Raw genomic sequence first — 13,761 nt, 5'->3', positions numbered from 1 at the left:
AGGCATTAGTATCTGTATAAAGGTTTCCAGGCACAGCCCGGGTGCAGAACGGATAAATAGTATGGCAGGTGCCAGCAGTTTGGCCTTCAGTTTATCTTTCATTTTGACAAGAGTTAGCCCTTCCCTTGAAAGCAATCTTCATAAGAGGGAAAATTCTAAACAGTTGATCACAGGGCTAGACCAATCAAAAGGGTGTTTTTTGGGGGGTGGGGTGGGGGGTGGGATAGGGTGAGAAGGGAGGGATTGGCAATCAAGGAAGCATACTTAATACACATAAAGAAGTATTTTCTCATAGAATCATAATCTTTCCACCCTAAAACAAGATGTAGCCCTCCACAAGTCATCTGGCCCTTCCTTTGCTTCCCGGAAGGAAGGACTTAGCCACCCTTTTGTTAAAGATCTCCGAGAGAGGCACTAGCGCTGCGTGCACCGCACCTCGCGGCCGTGCAGGTCCATGCGTAAGCGGGGGCCCACTTGTTTACCAAGCTATGCGTGTAAGCCCCGCGCCCTCTATTGGAGGGAAATAGATTTCCCGTCTACAGTAACAATTGTTTCTTCTGACTGAGCTCATGGATTCATTTCCTTGAGCTCACCAGAAAGGACACGGCTTCGCTCGGGACCTCCTGGCATTCTCTGCCACGGGTTTGCCCAAGAACGTTATTTCTTTGATTGCAGCTTAGGAACATAAAGCAAACTGGATGAAAACGGCCTGACGCTGAGCCCGGCTGCTTCTCCCAGAGGCTTTGGGGTGTGTTTTTGTGATGATGCAGTTCTCTGCAACCGTGCGGTGCTGTGCGGTAATCGAGACCCAGAGCCTGGAGGTGGTGTAGCCCCCTCCGATTAGGAGAATAGTGCGTTTAAAGGGAGACAGAATAACATTTCCAAAACATCCAATGATGTCAGAAAGGAAAATGCTTCTTTTAAAGGCATCAATCAAGACCTACAACCCAGTCGTTTAGATGTGCTCACCCTTTACTCACCAATCAGGGCTTCAAGCAGCATCTCCTCCTTGTGTGGAGAACGCTTGCCTTCCAGGGCTAGTCGATCCTCGGTACACAGGTGCTGCTGCTACGCGGCGCTCCGCCTAAATGCTGTACGCTCCATCCTGCAGTTGCAATCCCACCGGAGGTCAGCGTCCGGAGGCCCTAAGGTACATCCCTTTAGCCCCTTGTGCCTTATCCCCAGTTCAGTCTGAGTTCCCGTCCGACCCAGAGAGGAAGGAATGGGATCCCAAGGGCCTGCCTCTCCCTGCCTGCAATCACTGCTGCGTCTAACCCCGGCCTAGGGAAGTCGGGGCGGCGGACAGCAGAGCAGGCTGCAGGCTCGTCACCGTTGCCATGGTAACCAGGAGCAGGCGACTCCCGCGGTGGCTGGGGAAGACAGGGGAGAAAAGGTAACAGATAAGTGCTGACGTGCTGGACTCTCCCCCGGGCGTCCGTGGAGCCACAGGGACCTAAAAGAATAGGTTTATTGGGTGATACCAACTAGAATGTCTGTTCTTTAGGCTTAAACCAAGACCAAACCATCCTCTGCCTCTTCCCGGGGTTTTCCCTTTTCCTTCCTCCCCAGCCCCAACCTCAACACAGATACTCCCACCTTACGGGCTTGAAATTCCAGCATTGTCTTGAGGCTCCTCCTGCTAAGTACAGAGCTAAATTTGTGCTAGACTCATCCTTGAAAGTATAACCTCCCAGACAGTGGCAACTGAGGGGCAGCCCTCTGGACAGCTGGGAAATGAACCAAGTGTTGGATGTCACTTAACCTTCCTGAGTTGTGACAAAATTTCTAGCAGTATAAAGGGCATGACGTTGCCTTATAAAATGAAAAATGTTATACAATTAAGTTGTTATCTGCTGGTGCTGACTCTGGTGATTAGTGTGTGATTTCCTGGAGGAGTCACTTAAGTCTCTTGAGGGCTCAGAACCCACATCCTTCTCCCCAGTTTGAGAAAGGCTCCTGCTGCTGAAGCCTGAGTAGCCTTTTCATATTCCAGACAAACCTCTTGGATTGTTAAGGCCCACAATGGGATTTGAAGAAGCCAGCCAAACATGAAAGGAAGTCAGATGGAAGACAAGATGGATTTGAATAAATTCCTGTCAGCATTGGCTTATTATTATGCCAGCATTGAGAGCAGAAAGAAGCCTTGGAAATTATTTTGTCTTCAAGGATCATTGACCTCAGTATTCTATCCATCTGGAACTGTGTGGTCAAAAGCAAATCAACTCCAGCCAGCACGTTCAGAAGAGGCCTGAACCTTGACTGATGACTCAATGAGAAGGGGCTCTTGCTTATCTCTATAGGTAGTGCCTTAACCATATCATCATTGATCTCACTGGTGAGTATTTATTTGATTTCCAAAGTCATTCATGTGAGCAGTGAAACCAACAGTTCAGGCCTGTGGCTCAGAGGGAGCCATGCTCCCGCTCTGGAGTCCACCCCTCATCACACTCTTCTTGTCTACAATCTGCAGGCATTTTGCTCTAGAATAAGGGAACAGAACTTTTAACTCAGATCTGACAACGTGCCTGGGCTTTTCATAGGCTATTTCATTTACCCTTCCAGTCAGCCTGTGAGGTTTTACATCACTGTTTTGCAAATTAAGAACATCAGAGCACAGAGAATAAGTGACTTGCTTATGTAAGGTTATACAGCTAGGTACACAGTTAAGCTGGAATTCCACCTAACTCTTTAGGATGCCACAACTAAAGGCACAAGGCCACTAGGTATGGTCCCAACAGATATTAGGGGAAAACTTCCTGAACTGTCCAGAATCACTGAAAATTTCTCACATCTCTCATGTTTGATTTAATTTATTTCGGCTGGCTTTTAGAATTTTTATGTACTTTCATTCTGTATCCTCCAAGCAAAAACTCGACCTCCACTACCCCTACCTCCTTTTTAAAAGGAATAAAATATTTATTTTAGGAAACTTAGAAAAGGGGCTAGAAGGGACTGTGAGTATTGATCATTGCTTTTGTTGGGCAGCAGGATTATGGGTGATTTTTACTCCTTTATGTTTCTGTATTTTCATCTTTCTGTCTTTAAATTGAGAATAAAACCATAGGTATTTAATTGCATCCTGCTTTTCATTTAAAATAACCTTGTGAAAATTTCCCTCTACATTAAGGACTCTAAAAACTTTATTTTAAATGCTACATAATATTTCATCATAGGAATGTACGAATTCCTCTTTTATTGAATACTTGACGGTTTCCAATTTTTAATGGTTGTGAATAACTGTAATACAGATTTTTCTGCATATATCTTGCTCATATTTATGAATATTTCCTGGCAGCTGAATCCTAGGTGTGGAATGTTAGATCAGCCTGTATGAACATTGTTTGCTTTCCTAATCCTCTTCACAGGTGGGGCTTTCTGACTCACTGGCCACTCCACAGGGAAGCATGGTGAGTAGGCCCCATTTCCTGCATATGTTTCTCCTTACCTCTGAGCCCTTGCCTCTCATTTGTTCTTTAAGTGTTTTTTCTCACAAACCCTTTGGGAAATTGAGTTCTTTGCAGTTTTGTTTGTTTTATTGAGAAAAACTCAATGTCTCCTTTATTCTTTCAAAAATCCTCTGTTAGCAAGAAACATAGACCACTAGGCTTTAGGGAAGAAAAATTTGAGACAGAAGTGGCAAGGTTTCCAAGGTCCCATGGTAAGTCCTGGAACTTGTTTGCTATTGATTCTAGCGATGGCCTTAGCCCCATCCCTGTAATGGGAAGCTCCATTGATTTCCCTCTGATCCCTGCATCTTTATTTCAGTATTTACTACTGGTCAGATAATTAGGCAAATGTCATAGAGGTTGGGCTTAGAGGGGAAAGACTTCTGGGGAAAAGCAACTAGAGTAAGAGAACTTTCAAACATTGGAGATAAGGCTATTTGACATCATCAGTGGTCTGCCAAGGGTGAAATGTAAAGAAAGCTAGCCTGACACTGACTTCCTTCTTCCTTAGGAGAAGATGGCAAAAGAGGGAGGCAAAAGATAGAGAGGGTGGAGGCAGGGTGATGCTGACCCTTGGGTATCTTCAAGCTCTTTAAGCATTTGTTGTCATGCCACTGAGAAAGTTAATTGAGGCAAAAGTGAAAAGAAGATCTATTCTCTTGGACTGTTTTTAAATGCAACTCCTAAGACCACATTAGGTGGAAAGGTTTTTTTTTTTTAATTTTTTAAATTTTATTTAATTTTATTTATTTATTTTTTTATTAACGGAAAAAAAAAAGAAATTAACACAACATTTAGAAATCATACCATTCTACGTATGCACTCAGTAATTCTTAACATCATCACATAGATGCATGATCATCGTTTCTTAGTACATTTGCATCGGTTTAGAGGAACTAGCAACACAACAGAAAAAGATATAAAATGTTAATATAGAGAAAAGAAATAAAAGTAGTAATAATAGTAAAAAAACAAACAAACAAACAAAAAAAACCCTATAGCTCAGATGCAGCTTCATTCAGTGTTTTAACATGATTACTTTACAATTAGGTATTATTGCACTGTCCATTTTTGAGTTTTTGTATCTAGTCCTGTTGCACAGTCTGTATCCCTTCAGCTTCAATTACCCATTATCTTACCCTGTTTCTAACTCCTGCTGGACTCTGTTACCAATGACATATTTCAGGTTTATTCTCGAATGTCCGTTCACATCAGTGGGACCATACAGTATTTGTCCTTTAGTTTTTGGCTGGATTCACTCAGCATAATATTCTCTAGGTCCATCCATGTTATTACATGCTTCATAAGTTTATCTTGTCTTAAAGCTGCATAATATTCCATCGTATGTATATACCACAGTTTGTTTAGCCATTCTTCTGTTGATGGACATTTTGGCTGTTTCCATCTCTTTGCAATTGTAAATAACGCTGCTATAAACATTGGTGTGCAAATGTCCGTTTGTGTCTTTGCCCTTAAGTCCTTTGAGTAGATACCTAGCAATGGTATTGCTGGGTCGTATGGCAATTCTATATTCAGCTTTTTGAGGAACCGCCAAACTGCCTTCCACAGTGGTTGCACCATTTGACATTCCCACCAACAGTGGATAAGTGTGCCTCTTTCTCCGCATCCTCTCCAGCACTTGTCATTTTCTGTTTTGTTGATAATGGCCATTCTGGTGAGTGTGAGATGATATCTCATTGTGGTTTTGATTTGCATTTCTCTAATGGCCAGGGACATTGAGCATCTCTTCATGTGCCTCTTGGCCATCCGTATTTCCTCTTCTGGTAGGTGTCTGTTCAAGTCTTTTTCCCATTTTGTAATTGGGTTGGCTGTCTTTTTGTTGTTGAGTTGAACAATCTCTTTATAAATTCTGGATACTAGACCATTATCTGATATGTCATTTCCAAATATTGTCTCCCATTGTGTAGGCTGTCTTTCTACTTTCTTGATGAAGTTCTTTGATGCACAAAAGTGTTTAATTTTGAAGAGCTCCCATTTATTTCTTTCTTTCTTCAGTGCTCTTGCTTTGGGTTTAAGGTCCATAAAACTGCCTCCAGTTGTAAGATTCATAAGATATCTCCCTACATTTTCCTCTAACTGTTTTATGGTCTTAGACCTAATGTTTAGATCTTTGATCCATTTTGAGTTAACTTTTGTATAGGGTGTGAGATATGGGTCTTCTTTCATTGTTTTGCATATGGATATCCAGTTCTCTAGGCACCATTTATTGAAGAGACTGTTCTGTCCCAGGTGAGTTGGCTTGACTGCCTTATCAAAGATCAAATGTCCATAGATGAGAGGGTCTATATCTGAGCACTCTATTCGATTTCATTGGTCGATATCTCTATCTTTATGCCAATACCATGCTGTTTTGACCACTGCGGCTTCATAATATGCCTTAAAGTCAGGCAGTGCGAGACCTCCAGCTTCGTTTTTTTTCCTCAAGATGTTTTTAGCAATTCAGGGCACCCTGCCCTTCCAGATAAATTTGCTTATTGGTTTTTCTAATTCTGAAAAATAAGTTGTTGGGATTTTGATTGGTATTGCATTGAATCTGTAGATCAGTTTAGGTAGGATTGTCATCTTAATTATATTTAGTCTTCCAATCCATGAAGGTGGAAAGGTTTTTACTCTATGTAAAGGGTTAAATGCTGTGGCAAAACTGATTAGGTGTGGAGATAAGGTGGTAACAGATCTTTTATAAATTGTCTGATCAAGTTATGTCAGAGTGAATTTTTCTGACTATAAGAATGTAATATTATACAGATTTCACTAAAAGGAATATAAGACTAATATTTCACTAGGGAGTTTTAGATAACATACTGAATTTGGGAGCAAATATTTATTGCAATTAACGGACAAAATACCTGTAAATGTTTGCAGCTTTTTTCTTCCACAGACCAGAGCTATGCGAAAATTGAATATTTAATTATAAATGATAGTTTCTATCATGTTGTTTTTAAGAGTTTCCTTTCCTTAAGGGAATGTCTGAGGTTTAAAGTCAAACGTATGGATTTGAATTTGTAAAAGAAACATCAGAATTCCTTGGGACAGTATAAATATATGGTCTATAGTGTAGCTTAAGCATAAGATGATGCTTCTTTAGTCTTCCCTCTTTAGATGGAAGAAGAAAGAAACTAAATAAAACTTCCTTTTCACCTGGAAGAGGAGCACATAGAAGACTGGGAAGGATAGCGGAACACTTGAGCCTCTGTCAGGGATGAAGAGTAATAAACATTAAAGTGTCCAACAATATTTTTAGAGAATTTGTAAGGACACTTATATAGGATTTTTTTTTTGTATGCTAAATGCCCAGGATCACATTTCATTCTTTTTCCACGTGAGTATCCTGTTATTGCAGCACCATTTGTTGAAGTTTTGTTTTTTCTTTCTTTGTTTTGCTTGTTGGTTTATTTTGGGGAAGTGCATGGGTTGGGAATCGAACTCAGGTCTCCTGTGTGGCAGGAAAGAATTCTACCACTGAACTACCCTTGCACCCCTTTTTTAAAAATATTTTTATTATGCAAATGTACTAAGAAATGATGATCATGCATCTATGTGATGATGTTAAGAATTACTGATTGCATATGTAGAATGGAATGATTTCTGAATGTTGGGTTAATTTCTTTTTTTTTCTTTAATTAATAAAAATATATATATATATTTTTTTATTGAGAAATAGCCACACACATACAGCCCGACAATATTATATATTCAATGGCTCACAATTTCATCACATAGTTGTGTATTCTTCCCCAATGATTATTTTTAGAACATTTGCATCACTCCAGGAAAAGAAAAAAGAAGAAGAAAAAAAAATGGACTCATAGATCCCATACCCCTTAACCTTCCTCTCATTGACCCACAGTATTTCAATCTATCCAATTTTTACCTTTTATCCCCCCCCTTATTTATTTATTTTTTATCCTTATTTTTTTTTCACTCATCCATACCCTGGATAAAAGGAGCATCAGACACAAGGTTTTCACAATCACATAGTCACATTATAAAAGCTATTTAGTTATACAGTTTTCTTCAAGAACCAAGTCTATTGGAACACAGTTCGACAGTTTCAGGTACTTCCCTCTAGCCACTCCAATACACCATAAACTAAAAAGGGGTATTTATATATGCATAAGAATAACCCCCAGGATAACCTCTGAACTCTGTTTGATGTTTCTCAGACACTGAGACTTTATTTTGTTTCATTTCTTTTGTTTCAATTCCCCCCTTTTGATGGAGAAGCCTTTCTCATTCCCATGATGCCAGGTTCCAGCTCATCCCCAGGAGTCCTGTCCCATGTTACCAGGGAGATTTACAGCCCTGGGAGTCATGTCCCACCTAGGGAGGAAGGCAGTGAGTTCACCTGCCAAGCTCTCTTAAAGAGAGAGGCCACATCTGAGCAACAAAAGAGGTTCTCTGGAGGGTGACTCTTAGGTATAATTACTACTAGGTTTAGCTTCTCCTTTGCAGGAATAAGCTTCATTGGGATGTGCCCCAAGATTGAGGGCTCAGCCTGTTGAATTTGTTGTCCCCACTGCTTGTGAGAATATCAGGAATTCCCCAGATGGGGAAGTTGAATGTTTCCTCCTTTCTCCCCAGTCCCCCCAAGGGGACTTTGCAAATACTTTTTTATTCTCTGCCCAAATTACTCTGGGATATATTGGGCATTACAGTAACTTGTGGAGACCAACAAGATCTCACACCCTTTTTAAGATTCCATGTAATTATGATGTTCAAGTAAACTGACTATACCAGTTAAATTAGATAATGTGCTACTCCAAATTATAAATTTTGCACCAAATAAACATCTCTCCTTTTGGTCTTACATAGAGGTTGAAGTTTGAAAATATGGGCCATATCATTCTTTACCCAGTATTCTGATTCACCTCAGTCCTATCCAGATAGCTTCATTCATAACTCTAGACATCGTCTGATCATTTTTTTCAGCTTTTTAAACAGTTGCTGAATGGGGTAATGCTGACTTTCATAGTTTCAGTGCTCTAAATCTGAGTCTCAGATATCACATAAATATCCAAAATTTCAGGGAACAACCAGGTTTATATAGGATTTTTTTTAAATTGTGGCAACATACATAAAACAAAAAATTGGATATTTTAACCACTTGCAAGTATACAGTTCAGTGGCATCAGTTACATTTACAATGTTGTGCTACCATTACTACCATCTATTACCAAAACTTTTCCATTATTCTGAAAGTAAAGTAAACCCTGTATACTTGAAGTAATAACTTCCTATTTTCCACTCCCCAAGATCCTGGTAATCTGTATTCTACTTTCTGCTGCTATGAATTTACATATTCTAGTTATTTCATAAGTAAAATTATACAGTTCCTTATGTGCCTTGCTTATTTCATTGAGCATATTTTTGAGGTTCATCCGTGTTAGAGCATGTATCAGAACTTCATTCCTTTTTAATGACTGAATAATATCTCAGGTTGATGCTCAGCCCTGAGACTTCTAAGGGATATGATTGCTGCCTTCAAATATCTGAAGGGCTGTAAAATGAGGAAGGGTTGTCTGGCTGCTTCTGTGCCACCCTCTAGGGCAGAATGAGGATCATTGAGAATGCAAGTTAATGGAAGATATGCTTCTGCTCAGTCTCTGAATTTGCCACCATTGCTGACTCATTGCCAACAAGGTCTGGAAGTGTGCTCAGGGAAATGCTGGGGCCCATATAGCAGGAATCTTGTAGGAGGATACCTACTTTGGGAGAAAAGTTGACTTTATAACTTCTAAGCTCCCTTTAATTTGAAGATTCAGTGAGTCTCCATCGGTTATTTTTGTCTGGTACTGCTATTTCACTCCAGTACGTATGTTTTAGTCTTTTGACCTTTTAATTCCCAAAATGATCTATAACATTAAAATACATATTTTAAAAATATTTTAATGAAATATTGAATTCAGAGGACCCCTGGGGAAAAAAATGAGTTGCTACAGGATTTGGGCACTATATTTAAATCTTAGCTTGTTCAAAGTCTGGAGAAATTTGTCTTGTTATAGATTCTTATTGCTCAAGAAGAGGAAGCTCATGCTTGCATATGTATTAATACTGACCTTGACAGGATTATAAACTCCTTAATGATGTGGAACAAGTTCTCTAAACCATTTTAACTCCAACGGCATCTTTCAGAATATTTTATACAGAGAAGGTGCTTAGTATATTTTGAATGAATTGACTTTCTTAAAGATGGAATAGGACATTTTTTTCCGCTTTATTTTATCTCTGGGTCTAGTAGGAGGGTCCTGGCCAGGCCATAAATCATAGTTTACAAATTATGTCATATAGCTCCAGTGAGATAGCCTGAACTTGGCCTTTAGTAAGTGCCAGAATGCTATCATTGCATCTACTGGTAGCTCTTCATGTTTTCAGAACAGGATTCTGTCTCTAATGCATTGTTTTAGATGTGTATGTGTGTTAATGCAATTTTATTGAGATTTTTCACACACCATATAATCGTCCAAAGTGTACAAGCACTGGTTCACAGTATCATCATATAGTTGTGTATTCATTACCACAATCAAATTTTGAACATTTTCAAAAATAAAAAAATAGAATAAAATAAAAATTTTAAAGTATACTCAGAATATCCCATACCCTTATCCCCCATTATTTATTTATTTTTATCTTTATTTTCTTACTCATCTGTTCATACACTTGATAAATGGACTGTCAGTCACAACGTTTTTACAATCACATGGTCATAAAGCTAATAGTTATACAATCATCTTCAAGAATCAAGGCTACTCTAAGAGTCACCCCCAAGAGAACCTCTTTTGTTGCTCAGATGTGTCCTCTCTCTCCAGCTAACACAGCAAGCAAACTCACCATCCTCCATCTGTCTATGTGGGACATGACTCCCAGGGGTGTGGACCTTCCTGGCAACATGGGACAGAAATCCTAGAATGAGCTGAGACTCAGCATCAAGGATTGAGAAAAACTCTAGAATGAGCTGAGACCCAGCATCAAGGTATTGAGAAAACCTTCTTGACCAAAAGGGGGGAAAAGTGAAATGAGACAAAGTGTCAATGGCTGAGAGATTCCAAACAGAGTCAAGAGGTTTTCCTGGAGGTTATTCTTATGCATTAATTAGATATCACCTTGTTATCCAAGATGTAATGGAGAGGCTGGAGGGAACTGCCTGAAAATGTAGGGCTGTGTTCCAGCAGCCGTGTTTCTTGAAGATGATTTTATAATGATATAGCTTTTATAATGTGACTGTGTGATTGTGAAAACCTTGTGTGTGATGCTCCTTTTATCTACCTTGTCAACAGACAAGTAGAACATATGGAATAAAAATAAATAATAGGGGGGAACAAATGTTAAAATAAATTTAGTTTGAAATGCTAATGATCAATGAAAGGGAGGGGTAAGGGGTATGGTATATATAATTTTTTTTTCTTTTTTCTGTTTTCGTTTTATTTTTCTGTTGTCTCTTTATTTCTTTTTCTGAATTGATGCAAATGTTCTAAGAAATGATCATGATGATGATATGCAACTATGTGATGATATTGTGAATTACTGATTAAATATGTAGAATGGAATGATCATATGTTAAGAATATTTGTGTTTCTTGTAATTTTTTAAAAAAAAATTAAAAATTAATTAAAAAAAAGAAAAGTATCAAGGCTACTGGATTACAGTTCAACAATTTCAAGTATTTCCCTCCTAGCTACTCCAATACACCAAAAACTGAAAAGGGATATCTATATCCTACATAAGAATAACTTCCAGAATGACCTCTCAATTCTATTTGAAATCTCTCAGCCAGAGAAACTTTATTTTGTTTCATTTCTCTTCCCCCTTTTGATCAAGAAGGCTTTCTCAGTCCCACAATGCCAGGTCCAGGCTTATCCCCAGGAGTCTTGTCCCACACTGCCAGGGAAATTTACACCCCTGGGAGTCATGTCTCACGTGAGGGGAAGGCAATGGGTTCACCTGTGGAGATGGCTTAGAGAGAAAGGCCTCATCTGAGCTGCAAAAGAGGTTCTCTTGGGATGACCCTTATAATTATATAAGTTTAGGCATAGTCATAAGTAGGCTTAGCTTCTCCTTTGTAGGAGTAAGTTTCATAAGGGCAAGCCCCCAAATCAAGGTCGTGGCCTATTAAATTGGTAGTTCCCAATGCTTGTGAGAATATCAGGTCTCCTCCAGGTGGGAAAGTCTAATATTTCCACTTTTTTATGTCATCTACTTTAGCTGCTTAGGACAGTGGCCTTCTTTTCTCTGTAGCTTTCCATTACACCCAGTAATAATAATAACGAGCACTGTTCTAAATGATTTGTACATATTTGCTCATTTAATCCTACCAATGGCACTATTAAGTAACTACTACCCTTGTCCTCTTTTTCAGCTGATGAAATGGAAGCAGAGAGGTTAAGTGACTTGCCCAAGGTCACATTGTAAATGGAGGGGATGGAATGTGAATCCAGCCTTCTGGCTCCAGGTTTTGTGTTCTTAACCATCACACCCTTCTGTGTTCTGCATGCAATGTGTATATAATCAAGTCACCAAAGGACCAAAGTCCGAGATGAGTTCTGACTTCTCTGTTGCCAAACACCAGGTGGTAACTGGTTTCCTCGGTCCTTCCTCTTTCCATCATCCTGTTCCCCAGATACCAGCAGAAGAACCACACCTCTGCATGAGCTGTATTTTCCTTCCCCAGCCCAGTTTCCTGGAATGAAAGACAAAAGACTGAGCTCCTCAGAGTGATTCACATCTGTTTGGAGTGATTATGGCCTATCAGTTTTTGTGCCGCTTCATAATTCTTCCTCCCCAAATCTACCCCCTCTCTATTTTCCTAAAAATACCAGATGGTATATGTCTATTTTTAAGTCCATGTGAATCTTTAATAAATTTAGTTTTGTGAATTTCTCAACAACCCCCATATCTCTAGAATAATTAGATCTACCCCTTGGTATTACAAAACCAGGCTTGGGTTGCTGCTAGAGGGCACGGAGTGCAGAAATCAATCCTCGTCTATGACCTGCCGGCAAATGCTTAATAGGTGCTTTCTGATGATGACATCTCAGGGTAGGTGGAATGGAGCTAGGACCCAGCCCTGCCTATGGCTTTGTCCAAGCCATGATGGAAGGAGGCAGGTCTGTGCCTGGCATCTCCTGCTTTTGCTCCTGCTACATGCAGCTAAGCCAAAGGTTAGGAAGAAGCACAGGGTGTGCCCATGGGAACCTCACACTCCTTTATGCTGTTTCCCACACAGCCCCGAGTCAGCCCTTTTCCTTCACTCTAAGCAGCCGAGTCATTGGCACAAAATACCCTGTCTGAAGTTGTATAAATATCCACACCAGTGAATGTTCTCTATTGTAGGAGTCCCCTCAGGGCTGATGGGTTGGGAGAGGCTCTTTGAATCGAAGCAATACATGACAAGTCTATACTCTTCCCCACCTGAACACAATGAGCCTGCATGCCTGGAAACAGTGAGTGCGCTTCCACAGACTCAGTCAAATTTGCAGAGAGGGTGGATTGTTATATAGTGGTCAATGAGAGGGAGTGGTAAGGGGTATGGGATGTATAGGTTTTTTCTTTTGTCTTTATATTCCTTTTTCTAGAGTGATGCAAATATTCTAAAAAATGGTCATGATGATGAATACATAACTATGTGATGGGAAAAAAAAAAAAAGGAAGAAATCTGCTGAGAGGAAAGCCAGATGGAGCCCGGATTTACAGGGTCATGCAGAAAGCATCCTGCTCATTCATTCCTGATCAGGCCCTGTGCCAGGGTGGCAGGAAGAAGAGGGGTAAATGAACACCAAGGATGCTTCAATACTGCCTGTTCTAGTTTGCTAGCTGCTGGAATGCAATATACCAGAAACGGAATGGCTTTTAAAAAGGATAATTTAATAAGTTGTTAGTTTACAGTTCTAAGGCGGAGAAAATGTCCCAATTAAAGCAAGTCTATAGAAATGTCCAATCTAAGGCATCCAGGGAAAGATACCTTGGTTCAAGAAGGCTGATGAAGTTCAGGGTTTCTTTCTCAAGTTGAAGGGCACATGGTGAACACAGTCAGAATTTCTCTCTCATCTGGAAGGGCACATGGCGAACACGGTGTCATCTGCTAGCTTCTTCTCCTGGCTTCCTATTTCATGAAGCTCCCCGGGTGGCATATTCCTTCTTCATCTCCAAAGGTCGCTGGCCAGTGGACTCTGCTTCTCTTGGCTATGTCATTCTGCTCTGCTGTCTCTGAATCTCTCTCATTTTCTAAAATGTTTCCTCTTTTATAGGACTTCAGAAACTAATCAAGACCCACCCAACTGGGGGGAGACATGCCTCCACC

At 40.0% G+C, this 13,761-nt stretch overlaps 1 long non-coding RNA gene across 1 annotated transcript; it reads left to right on the top strand.

Annotated features, from left to right (window-relative positions):
- Positions 1-1,073: 1,073 nt before the first annotated feature.
- LOC143691293 (uncharacterized) lies at positions 1,074-12,524 on the top strand. Its single transcript, XR_013179444.1, has 3 exons — positions 1,074-1,393; positions 3,366-3,407; positions 11,821-12,524. It is a non-coding gene; the product is annotated as an uncharacterized LOC143691293 (long non-coding RNA).
- The last annotated feature ends 1,237 nt before the right edge of the window (positions 12,525-13,761 follow it).

The sequence above is a fragment of the Tamandua tetradactyla genome, chromosome 7 (genome assembly GCF_023851605.1).
Source record: "Tamandua tetradactyla isolate mTamTet1 chromosome 7, mTamTet1.pri, whole genome shotgun sequence".
Taxonomy (NCBI): Eukaryota; Metazoa; Chordata; class Mammalia; order Pilosa; family Myrmecophagidae; genus Tamandua; species Tamandua tetradactyla.
Note: the sequence above shows the minus strand (reverse complement) of the source record. Positions and strands in the feature narration are given on the sequence as shown.